General features: G+C 37.3%; 1 pseudogene; it reads right to left on the bottom strand.

Moving 5' to 3' along the window:
• Positions 1–2075: 2075 nt before the first annotated feature.
• The window catches only part of LOC107663613 (MAP7 domain-containing protein 2-like), an 18609-nt pseudogene continuing 8563 nt past the window's right edge, over positions 2076–12121 (bottom strand).

The raw sequence follows: 12121 nt of genomic DNA, 5'->3' as shown, positions 1-12121 counted from the left end.
AACCGAACCGACACATTTAGGCATTGTGATTACTTGAATATACAGTCATACTACATTCAAAATCAGATACGTTATAACTTATCACGCTAAAAACCTGTCACTCATGAATCATAACGTCTGTCTGTGTGGTATACTGAATAATTATCATAATTATAATCAGTTTATTCTTCCTATATGTATATATTTCTTGTGATGTTTCATAATTATCACTCGACATTTTTATTTTGAGGGGGAGAGTGTGGTATACTGAATAATTCTCATAATTATTATCATTATCAGTTTATTCTTCCTATATGTATATATTTCTTGTGATATGTTGCATAATTATCACTATCCATTTTCTTATGTATTTCTCTGATTTACATGTGTTTCTCCTTTAAGGGATTATTTACAGATTTATATTCGATTTCCATAATTATTATAATTACTGTGTTAATCAAAATATATGTTACAACTATTTTGGGATTTAACATAAGAGTTATTGCTTCAAATTAATATGTTATATTATCATAGCTGGAGATGGATGTGTGTGATTGGTTGAACGAAAATGTGCGCGCCATTGCGTGCATTTGTAGAGGGAGTTCTCGCGATAGCTTCATCCATGGTAAAGCTGTCATCGTGTTTGGGAATATTCATGCATAATTTAAATACATAATCACATGAAATCAGATTAAAAAAAAAAAATGTTAGAAGAGAACCGCAGCATCACAGGTGTCTGAACCAATGAGCATTAAGCTGTGACGTCAGCCAGTCGTTTCCCATCGTGGACCGGCATGCATCTCGCGGTGATCGATTCTGCGCAGAATTTGCTCATCTCAAACAAGCCCAATGAAGAGAAGCATCGCTTGAACGCTTATTCATTTCATATCCTTCACAGGAGTACTACATCTGCTGAGCCCTCGTGATAAGTGCGGCTGTCGACGTTTACATTCAGCACCAGCGCCTCTGCAGTGTGTGTGCGTGTAGTACGCTGTGATGACTGATTGGATGCAGTACATGCATATGTGGACTTGTTTTTTTAAACAATTAGCCTATGCAATTTATATGTTTGAAAACCGCCAAACTGACCCAAACCAGCCCAAATTTAGTCCACCCGCCCAAGCCAATTTTTACCCGCACAATCAAATTCAAAACCGCCCAATTGGGCGGGAACCCGTCCAATCTGGCAACACTGCGTCGTTTTCATCAGCACCTCACAATGAGCGAATGTGAGCGACACTGACCCCTACAGACACCTCTGTAGATTGTCACCCACGTTTTAAAACATATTTTTTACTTTTACAGAAATATCTCCCTAATCAAATATTTATAATATCATTATATAATTGTAATTTGTCTTACAAGTTGGCACGTTTTTTAAATGTTAACGTGTTTAATTTTATGCTCTATCCTCTATCTATCTATCTATCTTATCTATCGCGAAACAAAACGATTCATGAAACAGAGAAAATGTAAAAGGCAATGCACAAAATATCAAACCATTGTTTTACTATACCACTGTGACAACATGTCCCACTTTTGGTAAACAAGCTTTTAATCTATCCATATATCCCATTTATATATTTATGTTCACACACACACACACACACACACACATTTACTTAGTTATCTAAATGGGGACATTACAACTTCTATTGTTTTTATATACAGATAGTTATACACTTTTTAACCTAAACCCACCCCTAACCCTCACAGAAAACTTTCTGCATTTTTACAATTAAAAAAAACTTTGTTTACTTTATTTTTATACCAGTTTTACAAATGAGGACATCCCCAAATGGAGGTTTTTTGGCGATTTTGTCAGGTTTTGCTCACTTTTGGGTACACATTTGTCCCCAAAATATGGTTAAGTAGGTACACACACACACACACACATTGCTGCATGTGCTGTATGTCTCAATATAATAATGTAAGCAAATACATACTATAAACCAGTTAACTATATTTATATTTTCTCAAATGTCTTCTGAAGTGCTGAATTTCAGTATTAACCCATCATTCTCTGTATAATCAAAAACGTAATCAACATCCCAAGTTTTTGTGATGATAGATAGATCGATAGATAGAAACTTACATCTTTCAAGAAATTTGTTTATTGGTCCTGAAGCAATCCAGTGCATCTGAAGTTTTCCACAACAGCATCATGATATCACCACCAAACATCAAAAGAACTGAGCTCGCATGCAAAGCTCACTAACACCCTGAGTATACAAAATGGTAAACAGAGTATTTTAAGCAACATACTCAGGAAGTACAGATCTTTTGAGTCACTACTGTACAGTTGTAAGAATGCTGAATTACCTTGATTTGTGTTGTTCTTTATGGTTGCTTGGTTTTCTTGATCTGCATAGAGCTGTGTGCAATGATGTCATATAACAAAACAATACAGAAAAAGTCCATGAAGAATTAAAAGCACTATGCTATTCAACACAATGAAATTGTGCACTTTTAATTCCCTTTTTAAACTTTTACACAATAAATTATATTAGAAGTACACTTTTTTTTCTGTATAGGTACCCATATCGTCTAACTGCTGTTGACTAATAAAACATTAATGCCAGTATAACAGCGTTATGGTGGAATAATATCACACTTTACATCTATTCATACCCACTTTCAGACTACAAAGCTTGGATTGCTGAGACAATGCGGAGAAGTCATGGATTTACACAACATACAGTTTGCAAACGCCAGCCATACAATACAGCACAATTAGCAGACTCAGCACATAATTGCTCGGTTTGCTGGTCATTTATGCCACCCGAAATAAAACAAATTACACAATGGAGCTGCTACAATTGTTACGGTGCATCACTTATCAGTGCTACAGGTGTATAACAAGAATAAGACCACTAGGACTGCGCTAATACAGTTGCTTTGTTTGTTGATACTAAGCTGAAATGGTGTGAAATATAATATCTACGAGGATCAGGCAAAACTTTATTTTATGTGTGGGGGAATCAGCTGTCAGGTTGTCCCTTCTTTGCTATTAACACATGGTTTGACATTCAGTCCTTGTTCTTGTTGAGAGGATATTCAGGAAGCTGCTGAGGCACAAAGGGCTGGTCTCATCTTTCAGCTCAACTCCAACTCCATCAGTTCAGTCCAGCCCCATGCTTCAATAGTGTCTAAAACAGAAAAGACAACAAATATGTGATGGTTAAAGGGATAGTTTACCCCAAAAATTTATAATCTGTCCTCACTTACTCACTCTCATTTTGGTTCAAACCTGTATAAGTTTCTTTGAACAATGAAAATGGCCAATTAGTGAACGAGTTGTTCTTTTGAGTCATGAATGAATCAGTCGCTCAGGTTCACCAAACTAGTCTGAATGATTCATACATTAATCAGACTTTGCTACTGACCTCATGAACATGTCGTTTTGTGTTCCACAGAAGAATGAAAAAGTCATACAGGTTTGGAATGACATGAGGGTGAGTAAATGATGACAGAACTTCCATTTTTGGGTGAACTATCCCTTTAAGGCAAGACACTACAGGCAAAAACAGGTCAGTTTTGAGATTTTGGGCTATTTGGCTTTTCATTACATGTTTCAGACTAGTGCATCATCGATCACTAATCATCCAAAATACATTTTTAAGTGTTAATTTTATTGCACTTTATCTATTTGTGTCTGTAGATTTCAATTACAATACATATTTTAAAAGCTGTTTGCTCAAAATTAGTTTTTTTCTCATGCACGAGTCAGAAATCTCCACTTCAGCAGCACTTCCACACACCAGACTGAACAGTTTTATTCTTATCTATATTCTGAAGGTTTTTACAGAGGGGGTTGTTCATATATCAATTGCCTGATTTTATAAAACATTTTATTCCTACAAATATGGCAAAAATTCTGGCTGTTATCAGAATTATCTGATTCATGGAAGGATAAAAAGAAATCCAAAATCCTCTCAGTAAAAACCTTTGACTTAGCAATCACCTTTGCATTAGATGTTGAGCTTGTCTGAGGTGGGTCTAAGACTCTGGAAAAGTGATGAGTCAATAGCAGCGCTACTGCAATCCTGGATCAGATTCTTGTTGCAGTCACCAAAAGCTGGAGCAGCAGACACTTTGGGATGCGAGAACTGCCCGGTCAGAACGTGGATATCGCCCAAAGCCACAGAAGTCATGCTGTTGTGTGAGATCTCACTGACGGGGGAATATTCTGGAACAAGCTCGTCTCTGGACACTGGGCTGCAATGACAAGTATTTTAGTTTATTACAGGGACTGACAATATTTTATCAATGTCGTTAGCATGCTATAATCAGACCTACTTTTTCTGAAATAACGTGGCATGATTTTGTTGGAGGCTAACCTTACATCCATGGACTGGACCCCATCCGAGAGATCATCCGCCCCACAGCTCTTTGTCTCCAGTGGCACAAGGCATATGATTGGAGACTCAGATGTTGCCTTTGGTGGACTGATAATCGCTGTGTTACCTGTTGCGTAAGATTAATGTAGTTTAATCAAAACAAAAAAAAAAATGTAAAAAATTCAGAGCTATTTTACAGGATTATCAACATTCTATTTTTGTGGAAGAGACAGAAAAAACGAATTTCAGTTCTTAATTACACCACTTGATGGCGCTCTTTCGTTTTTTTTTTCTACAGTATAGACCAAATAGATTTTCCACATGCTGAGTCACTCAGCAAGAGACTAATAATAAAGAGCCTGCGTGTGTTTAAGTGAATTTACACAGTGAAAGGGAGGGTTAAATGTTACTACATGCCCACTGTAGAACTGTATAGTGATACGGGTCATATCAGTACCCTCAGTTTCCAAGGGAGATGGTGAGATGGACTGGGAAACAGATATGGGGGATGGGACTTCCATCTGCACCTCTTCTTTCTATTCAAAAACATGACAAGCAATATTATTTGCTGCAGTTAGTAAATCTTTGTCATCTGATAATTTATTTACCTTTTCTCCATCAGGTTTTCTTGTCCTTTTCATAATCTCCTCAATACGCTGCCAAAATCACATGCAAACATCATACATCATTAACATCATAAACTTTAATTAAAACATGACCTCAAAACAAGTTTCTTTTTTTTCTTAGTATCAGACAAAGTGACAAATAAAGTCTTTTCTGATGTTATGTTTTGATTATTTTTTTTCAACCCCTCCCAAAAACCAGATGGTGTGTAAAATACCCAATCAATTCCTGGATAAATGGATAGAATCACACTTTGTTTCTGTTTAAATACATCTTGAATATTGAAAACTCAAATATGTTGCAAACAGTTTCTTGTTGACTCCGCACACTCTTCAATGTTTTAATTAAGTTTTAATTAAGTAATAAATCTGCATAGAAAAGTAGACCTTAGAGATTACCACTTTATAATGACTAAACTTCTTTCCTTATAATGCACTTAACATTGCACAATCATTTTAATAGTGTCAATATTAATACATTTCCATGTATTGCTTGCTTCTATACGTAAACAGAGAGAAAAGAAGAACCTTCTTCCTTTGAAGTCTCTCCTGCTCCTCTTGATTTTTCAGAAGCTCTCGCTCCTGTCTCTTCCGTTCAGCCTCTCTATGAACGCGCTGCACTGCTTCCTCCCTCTGCCAAACATCATGACACATCACATCTCCAACTATATCACATTCATCCCTACAGATATTCACAGCTACAGAATACAGATTGGTGCTGCACGTGTCTGGATGGATGAGTATGTTTGTCTTGATGAGTCGGTTTTATCACTGCCGTTTCACTGTCCTTTTTGTATTTATGTAATGATTATTTAGATTTTTTTGGTTTGTTTAAATAGTGAGGTCCAGACATCTGAGACCACTGCTGAAATGTAATAGTTCTTTTTTATTTGTATTTATTTTTTCAAAATCGAATCTAATCTAATCTAATATAAATTAAATTTCTAATGAAAATGTATTAAATAAAAGTCTATAAAAGTTTCAGCAGTCTCAGACTTTTAGTTCCCACTGTTTTAACAATTAATATAATTAATTGTTTTTAATGTAATGTAATATAATATCCCTCTGACCTGTCTGACCACCTCATCCTGGAGCTCCTTCCAACGTTGTTCCTTTTGGTGCCTGTCCTCCAGCTCTCTTTGACAGCGCTCCTCCTCCTGCCTCTGTCTTTTCTCCTCTGCCTCTCGAGCTGCCTGTTCCTGCCGCTGTCTCTCCTCTTCCTGCTGCCTCTGGAGCTCCTCAGCCCTGAGCCTGAGATTCATGGAGAAGATGATATATAATATGGCAGCAAACACATAAATGTGACACACAGACCCTAGAGACACACAATATCTCTACCTTTCCTCTTCTAGCCGTTGCTTTTCTTCCTGCTCCTTCTGTACTCTGGCCAGGCGCCGTCTCTCCGTCAGCAGCCTGGAGGCCTCCTCGGCATCAGTGGTACCTGCCTTCCCAGTGGGAGTTACTGGAGACTCTGAAACACAAGACAGAAGCCCACGTCACGTGATTGAGATGAGATCCCATTGGCACAGCTTTTAAAAAAGTAAAAAAAAAAAAAAAGTCATTTTAAATGATGAAAGAATGAGTATTGTTATTGTTAACTGAAATTAAACTAAAACTATTAAAACTGTATAACTGAAATAAAATAAAATAAAAAAATTAAAATGTGAAAACTTAAGAAATGTTGCCTTGACAAATGAAACAAGATAAGATTAAGTTGAAGTACTAAAATTACTAAAATAAAAATAAACATATAATATAAATAAATATATAATATATAAAAATAAAAAAAATGATTTAAATATTAAATACAATCTAAAACTAATAAAAATGACAAAATTATTAAACGACCTAAAATTAAACCTGAAAATATAAAAATAAAAGCAAGTTCAAAATAATAATAAATGCTATAATAGTATATAAATAAAACTAAAATAAAACTAGACAGAATATAATTTTTTTGGACTAAATGAACTACTCCTTCAAAAAGACAACACCTGCATTATGTCCAAATTCCTTGCTTGTAGATTTTGTGATTTTCTCTGTTCTGGAGGTCTTTCTCTCTAGAGTGCTGTAGCCTTTACTCTCCATGGACCCTTTCTCCTCTCCTTCCCACCTCTTGTTCTCTAAACATGGCGTTGTGGCTCTGTGTCTCATCGGGGAAGTGGGATATTGACCCGTGGCTGGGGACTGAATGTGGCTCTTACAGGACTTTGATCTAATTGCAAATGAAAAAAAACAAAAAACAAATATACACTCAGTCTAAAGTCTTTAAATAGTCTTTAAATAAATAATGACAACATGTAAAAAATTTGATAAAATACAAAACCTTTTCGGTGTGCTGGGGTTCTTGTGGGTAAAAGAACTTTGAGTGGGTGTTGTTGGAGACTCAAGCTTTTTCATAGATGAGTCAGATAAGGTTTGGGCGATGCTCTTTTCGGGTTTCTCAGTCTAAACACCCAAAACAGACAGCAGAATTATGTATTTGTCCAATTCACTGTTCTAACAAAGCCACAAAGCTACAAAAACCTGAACAATAGTCTCTCAGCCAAACATAAAAAAAATTTTAATATAAAAAAATAGTTTTTTTCAGTAACACTTTACAATAAGAATCAATTTAATAAAATTTGGTGTTCTGTCTATTAACAACAATTTGCAGCATTTATTAATCTATGTTAATGTTAATTTATATTTATTGTTCATGGTTGAATCCTGTGTATTCATAATACATTAGCTAATTTATACTTGAAATAACTTTACATTTTATGCATTAGGATATGTATATGTAAACTAACTTTAATAAATGCAGCAGAAGTATTGTTCATTCATGAAAACTAATGCATTAAGTGATAGTATATCCCAAAATTTTAATGCTAACCTTCTTTCGTTCGGCTCTAGTGGGTGAAGCCCTGTAAGGAGACCTGTGAGGGCTGGAGGAGGCTATTCGGGAACAAAGACAAGACACTGAGGGGTCAGAGGTCACAGGAAGACAAAGGAGCAGATAGGGGCGGGGCAGAAATTGAAATCAATTAAATAGTGAAGGTTAATGCAAAAACACTTGCCTTTCTCTGTCACATTGGGCAAAGTAGCGGAGGAGGAGGAGAGATGCCTGCTCAGGACAGAGTCTGGGGACTCGGGCGAAATCATAAAATCTTGAACTGCAGTGAAACGTATTACGAAAGGTTCCAGGAAGAAAGAAAACACAGGCACAGGCGATCATACACTTATCATAATGATGTTAATTCACCCAGAGACTTACAGATGAAAAGTTAATTTTGAAGATAAATGCCAGAGGCTTTCTTTCTGAATAATAATTAGTGGCCATTTGGGTATGAATATTTACACTGATCAAAGACTTTCATGAGCAGCAGGCTCATTTTCATATGAGGTAGATTTCTGAGTTTATGTAGCTCATTTGTGATGTTGCTCGTAGGATTTGCAGGGGAGTTTGCTAAGCTGGCCTGCATTTACAATGAGCTGACAGATGAGAACCCCTCTGCATTCTTTAACGGGTGCAATGCAGCTGTAGGCGGATCCGGATTACACTTCCTTTCTTGTGCATCCGGATCCCTTACTAGGTGAGGAACAATATGGCAGACTCCATAGCTGATGCATCTAAACTCTATGTCCTGTTATGGGACCTATGATTGGTTTTAAATCCAGACAGTTAAATTTTCTCATTAATACAATGTTTACATTCACCTTAAAGAAAAAGACACTCAAAAAAACTCAAAAAAGAAAGGAGGTGCTTGCCCATGCAAAACCTGATAATAGGGTGTTGTCAGGGTGCTGCAGCATAAATACAGGCTACAGTTGCTGACAAACATACACTCCAAAGAATATAATGATGATTACAACTAGACTTGTACATTTTGTGAAGAAAATGTGAGTGGTGCTTGACTTTGCAAAATCAAATACCATCATTTTTTTGACGTTGTGTTTGGTTTCCAGGGTGCTGCTATGTAGTTGCTAAGATGTTCTGAGAGGTTTTGAATGCAGAGCATTTAAAATTGGTCTTTGGGGGTCCGTGGAAAAATCGAGAGACCATTTGTTTTCTGTGGATAACACTATAACCGTGTATTTGTTTGAAAATGTGTCTATCCTGGTTGTCTTTTTATATTACAATAATATTTTTCAGATGATATTTATATAATTTTATTTGACTTCAGTACAATAAAAATTTATACAATATATCATAGAAAACAATATAAAAGCCAATTATTTATAAGTTAATAAATATTTGCTATATTGCTGTTTGGTTGCTATGGTGTTCTAAATTATTCTAACTGATTCTAACTGATTCTAGGGTGTTCTCATGATTCTGGTCCCTAGATACATGCACGTCCCTCATTCAAAGATTTGTTTTATCATCTGTCAGGCACAAATTTTAAGTCAGTTCACTTAGAAATGATGTGAAATAAGTGGAAAATTAATAGATGAACAATAACATTAGTGATGCCTTAGCAAGCACCATTAAAAATAAAACTCACCACTGAAATAAACAAGAAAGCAACACAGAGCAACAAAACCATCCATGGATAAGGCCAATACACTGCCGTTCAAAAGTTTGGGGTCAGTAAGATTTATTTTATTTTAAGTGATAGTAAAGGATAAAAAGATTTCTATTTCAAATAAATGCTGTTCTTTTAACCTTTTTATTCATCAAAGAATCCTAAAAAAATGTATCATGGTTTCCAAAAATATATTAAGCAGTCCAACTCTTTTCAACACTGATAACAATGAGAAATGTCTCTTGATCACCAGGTCAGCATATTAGAATGATTTCTGAAGGATCATGTGACTTATTTCACAATATTACAGATTTTACTGTATTCATGATCAAATAAATGAAGCCTTAGTGAGCATAAGACTTTTTTTTAAATCTTACCGACCCTAAACTTTTGAACATTAGTGTAGATCTTAGGACACATATAACCTACACTTATGTAAAATCTCATGCAACCACAACATCTGAATCACTGTGACTGAATCTTTAGGGAAGTGAACGGGGATGACACATAAAGCAGCAGGAAGTCAGTACCGTTCCTGGATTTGCTGGCAGGAGGGTGAGCAGCGGGGTCATTGGCTAAGGAGGCTGAAGCAGCAGGAGAGGGCGGGGCAATCTTAGGATCACCTGTGCGGCAGGTGATGCAAAGCAGAGAAAGTACAGGTGCATGAGCACGAACGAGTATTTCACAAGATCACAGTGAATATTATGAGAAGTCTTAACAGTGTGTCCCAGTGAAATACTGATATACGCCGTCAGCAGTTTTTTCCTCTGAAGGGAAGCTGCATAATTTCCACCAGAGCATTTTTCTTTGTATAAAAGTAAAAAGTAATTTTGCTAATAACCAGCATGGTAATATGAACCACTGCAAGATGAAATAATCCACAGCACAGCATGCAGCTGATGTGATGATATCAGGTTATCAGAGAGCCTAATGTTTTCCAAGGGCGACCATAAACTTATTATCAATCCTTGTCCACAAAGCAAAACAGAGGGTACACGCAGGTCGTCTAGATATATTATTAGACTGACTCAGGATCAAGCTTAAGGCTCTGCTCTTGGACAGTGTAAATAATTGATGTAGTTATGAATGCACCACAGATTCAGGGTGGTGCTTTCACATCTGTCTTGAAAGCAGCATTATTTTCTTAATTTGATTTACCTGAGCCTCAGGTCTACTGAGGAGTTATACACTGAAAAAAAAAAATTGTGTAAAAACAATTTTAATTCAGAAATCACTAGTAAATTTCACCATATCAAAGAAACTGCAAGTAACCCATAGAACTGAACATGAGACTTTGAAAGTAGAAAGACTGAAATAGCCTTTTCTTGAAAAACATTCTCCTGTAACATTCTCCATAAACTGTTTCAGTGTAGGCTTGTGTAATTGAAATGTTCAGGGAAAAAAGGCATTATTTAAAGTCAGAACAAAGCAGTGACAGAGCAAAAAGCCTTTGGCTGCGCAGTCTAATATACCCTGTGCAGTCATAGTGACAGCACAGTCGAGGGTGTTTGTTCTCTAGCTAAAACAGCTCAAATTGCCTCTTGCCCCCAGGCAGCTATTGCACAGATGATTTACAAAGCCTACGAGTCTGTCATCGATCATTGACAGTGCTAACCTTGAGACAAGAGTGTTTTTATGCGACTGAGGTGACTCCTTGAGATCAGCAACAGCTCGATGTCTGTGTGTCACTGCAGCTCCCTCATAAAACAGCTGCATTTTCATCCCACAGCTGCTGTATCAGTCAATATCCCAGTCGGTTTTAAAACAAAAGGGCTGCAGTGCAGTTCCCACACCCTGTTTTCCTATCTCTCCATCCATTCCCGCTCCCCACGGCCCTGAGAGTAGTTCACACAAGGGACCCTCCACGCCCTCGCAAGCGCACACACACTCACCCTCGCAGACTCCTGGAGGTCCGCCCCAGGTCCAGCGTTTGGGCCTCTGGTCCGCCAGCAGGTTCCGCCCCATGGAACGTCGCATCAGGGCCTCCAGTCGCTCCTGCTCGTTGCGTTCCAAAACAGGAAAGAAAAGAGACTCTCTGACCGAGCTTTCGCTACGCCGATGAGTGGACGGGAATGAGGCTGGCTGCTCCATGGCGACCACCTCTCCTATCCGTCTCTGACTCTCCCTCTCTCCCTGCTCTTCCTCCTCGTATGTGTGTGAGCAAAATGACGAGGGCCTTGCCTTCTGTTTCTGCCTCTCTCTCCCTCACTCTCAGTGACTCTCTCTTTGTAGCTCTCTCCTCCCAGGTGACTGTGTGTCTAAGAGAGCGTACAGCCAGACGGAGGAGAGAACGGCTATAACTCCACCCACATCCTTCCCCCTCAGCGGCTGACATAAATGGTGAGCACACGCACACAGAGTGAGTATTATAATGACACAGGTTGCATTAGTGAAAATAGGAAAGCCTATATGTATTTTCCTGAATTTCTCTGTACACCACCCCACTCTCTGCATTTCCTTTAACCAGTATAACCTTGTTTCTCCCTCTTATTTTAAAATTTTAATTGATTTAGCATAACTCATAACCCTTTCCAAAGCACAGATGTTTACACATGTAAAATACACAATTAAATAGCTCCCCAGGAAAAAACTATAAAATCAATAAAACAATAAAATCATAACAGTGAAATAGCATGGCTCTCTTGAGTACTTCATTCTGATTGGTCAACAC

The sequence above is a fragment of the Sinocyclocheilus anshuiensis genome, unplaced genomic scaffold (genome assembly GCF_001515605.1).
Source record: "Sinocyclocheilus anshuiensis isolate Anshui unplaced genomic scaffold, SAMN03320099.WGS_v1.1 scaffold928, whole genome shotgun sequence".
Classification (NCBI taxonomy): domain Eukaryota; kingdom Metazoa; phylum Chordata; class Actinopteri; order Cypriniformes; family Cyprinidae; genus Sinocyclocheilus; species Sinocyclocheilus anshuiensis.
The sequence above is the reverse complement of the archived record's forward strand: the minus strand, read 5'-3'. Positions and strand labels throughout refer to the sequence as shown.